This window comes from Neopelma chrysocephalum, unplaced genomic scaffold (assembly GCF_003984885.1).
Source record: "Neopelma chrysocephalum unplaced genomic scaffold, ASM398488v2 Primary Assembly neopelma1_147, whole genome shotgun sequence".
In the NCBI taxonomy this organism is placed as follows: Eukaryota; Metazoa; Chordata; class Aves; order Passeriformes; family Pipridae; genus Neopelma; species Neopelma chrysocephalum.
Genome location: NW_020897809.1, coordinates 11888626 through 11893756, shown reverse-complemented (window position 1 = coordinate 11893756; position 5131 = coordinate 11888626). Strand labels below are relative to the sequence as shown.

General features: G+C 47.5%; 1 long non-coding RNA gene across 1 annotated transcript; it reads left to right on the top strand.

Moving 5' to 3' along the window:
- The first annotated feature begins 428 nt into the window (after positions 1-428).
- LOC113975871 lies at positions 429-2718 on the top strand. The gene is made up of 3 exons (XR_003536959.1): positions 429-746; positions 1248-1449; positions 2598-2718. It is a non-coding gene; the product is annotated as an uncharacterized LOC113975871 (long non-coding RNA).
- Positions 2719-5131: the final 2413 nt, after the last annotated feature.

Below are 5131 nucleotides of genomic sequence, written 5' to 3'. Positions count from 1 at the left end.
TTGTCTCTTCCATGGATGATCTTTTCTTTTTATTTTACACAAGACACTCTTTCTCTATTAATATCTGAGAAATGCAAATGGGAATCTGTATGCTGATTACATGAAGATTATCAAGATGCTCTGGATGGATGATATACCAGCTCCTAGAAAAGGATAGTGATGGGTCTGTGAGCCTGCTTTCATTTGACTTGTTGCAAGTCTTGGGGCCAAGGTCAGCAGGTGCAGGTTGGGTTACATTTCAGGAACATAACTTATTAAATCCTGGCAGGCAGCTGCCAGCCAGAACCCTGCAAGAGGATGCTCCTTGTGCCAACTTCTCTGCTTGAAAGCAGATTGCAGAGCATAAATCTGAACCCACAGCTCTGTGATAGAGTCAGCCCATTTCATAGGGTTTGGCTGCAGCAAGGAGAGGTTGCAGTCATGGGGTGCTGGGCTTGGGGTGCTGGGCTCAGCATCTGCACCATTGCCTGAAAAATAACAAACTGCTACTAGTGGAGCCCATGATATTACAAAGCCTCTACAGCATCCATAATCTTAATGTGGGAGCCTCATCTATAGCTGGTGAAGGTAGAAATCCAGATTGAGGGGTCTGTACTGTCTCTCCCTCCTCAGTACCTGCTGGGCCCACTGGCCAGCATCAGCCAAGCTGAAGAGCAGTAAGGAGACCTCAGCAGTGCCAAAGAATGTAGGACTTAGGCAGAGCAGAGTGACCCAGACTACTGCAACAGGAGCCACCACAGCAGGAGGTCAGCAATTTTCTGCTTCATTTGGCTTGGGCACAAGCAAAGGAGTGTGGGCTGCTGGCCAGGAAGGGAGCACAGCACAGCTGGCACAGCCGCTCGACCTGACCCTGTGGAGGGTAGGGGATGGGGGAGCTGAGGGTTACCAGGGTGCTGGGCAGAGGCTGTACTGGTCCCACTGCTCGTGGGATGATGTACCCTGGGGGTGGGGTGAAATCCAACATGCACAGCGTGCAACAGGGTAATCCCAAAACTCAGCTCGGAGGAGCAGCTGAGGAAGGATGCCACGCTGGAAGAAAAAGAGAGGCAGTTGCTGTTTGATCAGTGCAGTGCCCCAGGCTCTCATCCCTGCAGCGTGCTTTGATTTCATCCTTGTTTCTCCCAATACCCTCCTACACAGGAGAAATTGGATAGAGGCCATCAAGCAGGGCAGCATAACTGTCTGGCTCTCTGCTCTGATCACTGCTGTTGTGCTCCTCAGCCTGCCCTGTCCTTTCCCCTTCACAGCATTCCAGACAAATGGCACCAAGAAGTCAAGCCTTACCTTGAGCTGTGGTGAGATGGACAGAGACCTCTCTGTTTCTGTTGGTGTGGAAGAGCATCCTCCAGGTGCAGCATCCCAGAAGCTCAGCACTACAGAGCCAGTGGCTGTTTAGAAAGCCTGCGAGATGTTGAATTAAAGGCAGATGCCCCAGGAACAAAGAGAGAGGTGAATGATTATATTACTACTTCAAAAGGATCTGATTCTGCAACTAATTAGCTGTTTTTCAGGTGACAGCTGATTTTTTACTTTTTTTAATGTATTCATGAAAGTGTTGCATTGCAAAGGCCCTGAAAATATATGCAGGGTTTGTGAGCTGGCAGAGAGAGGCTGCTGAAGGTGGGGTTTGCTGGTGAATGGTGCATCACAAGTACTGCACAGCAATATAGCAGGACATTGCACTGCTGCCATAAGTGCTGTCCTGAGCTGGATCACGGGAAGGGCTTTAAGCTTGGAGCACTGCTCAGACCCCCCTGTGTGCCCTGAGCTTTCTCCCAGTCTGTGATGGGGCTGTGCATAGTGACAGCCCACCAGCTCCATGGCCAGCAAGCAGCTTATGACCAGATGGCATGGTGGGCGCCTGTAGGAAAGCTGAGCTGATTTACCTGTTTTCTAGTGACTAACATTGATCTGGAGAAAGAAAATCCCCCCTGAAATCCAAGCATTATCTGGTGTGTGGGCCACAGAGCCAGTTTGCTGTGCAGCAGTGAAGGCCAGAGTGGTTCTGTGCAGCCTTGCAGAATGGTCCTCCCTGCTAAATAGCAACACAGAGAGTCTCCCAACCAAAAGCCTTAATGATGGAGCTGTTTTTTTAATGGTCCCCTGCACAGCCATTAGTTCTTAAAGAGGATTTATATTACAGCCAGCTCCTATGAAGATATTTTATTGGTATAGTAAATACAGAGAGAGGAATGGTGGCTTTTAGTCTTTGATTGCTTGTGCTTTCCTGCCCCATAATTCACAACCCTCTGTGTCAGAGGCTAAAATTTATTCTATATGAGTATTCTCTGAGGTGTCCCCTCACTTGGCCACTCTAAAACCACCCTTAGATGTTTCCCACCCCCTGCTTCCTGGGTCTCCTGCTTCGGGTTGGGTGATGGAAGAACACCTGGATGTGTGGGGATTTACTCAGACACAACATCCCACAGCAAGTGTGCCAGGAGTGCTGCCAGCTCATATTAAATGGCCATGAGGTCACTATGAGCAGTGCAGCAGCATATGGGCTTTTCTCCCTGCCCAGCCTCTGTGGCCATCGTTTGGCACCTCAGGCAGAAAACTTGGCTGAGGGAGGGTCCAAAGTTGTTTTGTTCCCCCAGGGTGCATCCACAGAGACTCTGGGCCTGGGATCACTGCAGAGAGTCAGTGCCAAGCCTGCAGCTCAGAGCAGCATCAGAAGACTTCATGAATGACCCACAGACACTGCACAGATGAGGGAAAGGCTGAAAGCAGAAGAAGAGCTGCAGAAAAATGTCTGCTGTGTCTGCTCACTGAGGTGTGAGCCATTAGAATTACGCAGGATGTTGTTTTCCTTCTTGCAAGTCATGCCTGGTCTCATAAATGAGCTTGTTTTTATTAGAGGGAACTCGCCTTTACTGGGTTATAAATCTGAACGTGAATTTTAATTTTATAACCCTGCATCTAGAGAATAGCAGAAACACAAACACCACAATCCAGATAGCATGGCCAAAAGCACAGACACCTTGTCTGAGTGTGTTCCTGAGGAATTTCAAGCAGGACACAAGTGCTGCCTCCTCCCTCCCCAGTGGGCTGCTCTAGATCCAATGGAGGTGAGCAGGACGTGCCTGGCAGAGCTCACAGCTTACGTGAGTTAAACAGTGATGAAGAATCAGTAGGACTAGGTGTTGTTATCCCATAATTCAGGCATTTTTTGAAAATTCCTGTGGCACTTGCTGAGGGCCCAGGTCATGGCAATAGGGGAGGTTGTGTCTCATATTCCTCTCTGCTCTGGCAGAATCAGCTGTAGCTACCCATTGGGCATTGAGTGCTGTGCGTGGCCCTGCACCGAGCACCATCCCACTCCAGGAACGTGCCTGGCAAGGCTCTGGAAGAGGCTGATGCCATCAGCTGCCTCACAGGTCTCTGACAAGTTGTTTCCTCATGAACAAATTAAATGGCTCATCTCCTAAATTATTTGCTTGGAACCTTTTCTTTGGTGCAGAGAGGCTCTGGCTGTATAAAACAAGAAGAAAATTACATGATGTCAGGGTACTGCAAATAGCATGGTCTTGCCCAGAATAAAAGCTCTTGGAGGTGCCTTGCCTGCCTTGCTGAGAGAAGTGATTTCAAATGTAGTAGACTACTCTGTGCCCAGTGCTCAAATTACAGCTGAGTCTAAACTAGAAACTCCTCCTGGGAAAGCATTAAGTGTTAAGAATTTAAATTTTTTTGCCAACACTTCTTTGCTGGCAGAAGAAATTTTATGCTGGCATAGCTGACTTCACATGACATGATGGCTTAGAAATGTCATGAAAAAATCGTATCCCTAAGGAGCATGGCTGTGCTGGTATAACTTTTATCTGTAACTCAGTCCTAGAGATAATCTGTGACTGTAACTAGAGTCAGTGTGTTTTTGCTGGTGTAGTTTATGTCATTTCTTTGAATAAACTAAGTCATAATTTCAGAGTTACCTTGGCAAAGCTTTTCAGTGCCGACGAGACCTATGTGTTGATTAAGAACAGATACACGGGCACGCAACACTAGTGTTAGAAAGGTATTTTTGTGATGAATGTTAAGGATGCTGATTAACTCTCCTCTGACAAGTGTTAAAGCTGTGAAGTGTGCTGACCCTGTGGCAGGCAGGTACCTCAGCAGATGCTGCAGATCAAAGGGAGGAGCAGAGCTGTTCAGTGGTTTCATTACTGACCGTGGCAGGCAGCAAAATGCTGCCTTGTCCCATATGGAAAATGGCTCAGCCATTAAACAGAGTACAGATTTGTAGTTGCTCTGTCTGTTGGTAATTATTTCCAAGGTTGGTTTAAAGAAACAGCTGACTGAAGTGGCGTTGGTTCTTTTGAGATTAACTTAGGGAAAATAAACTTTTATGCAATCACTGCAGATGGAAGCCAAGACAGAAATGACTTTGAGCAAAGGCACAGTGTCTTCGAATTCCAAAAGCAGCCTGAGGAGTATAGATATATAGCAGGGACTGTGGCAACCTGATCCTCCTCACTCTGTTTAGAGGAAATATTCCTATGGTTTTCAAGGAGATTTCTTTCCTATGGAGATTAAGATTATCCAGAGAAGATGTGGATGCCCCATCCCTGGAAGTGTTCAAGGCCAGGTTGGATGGGGCTTCAAGCAACCTGGTCTAGTGGGTGACAACCCTGCCTATGACAGGTAGGTTGGAACTAAATGGTCTCTAAGGTCACTTCCAACCCAAACCATTCTATGATTCTCTGATAAGGTGTCTGAGGTGTTGTCACCAGGACAGCTTGTTGCTTCTGCACTGTGTGTGCTTGTGTTGCTCTCCTGCAACTCATACATCAGGTGCCAGGCTGACACCTGTGCACTTGCTATCAGTCTGCGTGAAGAACCTTTTCCTAATATCCAACCTAAACCTCCCCTGACTCAACTTCAGGATATTCCCTCGGGTCTCTGGTCCCCACAGAGAAGAGATCTGTACCTGCCCCTCCTCTGCAGCAAGTTTGTAGTTAATTGGGGAATGTGTCGCTCAGCTACTCTAAAGGTTTGATTTTTTTTCTTGCATAATAATAGGACAGACTCGGTGCTTCAAAGCTGTTTTCACCACCTGAATGTGCAGTGAGGAAGATCATCTTTTTCCCACTCGTGTCCCTTATTGCTCAGAACTGTGCGTTCATCCAAGGTGTGT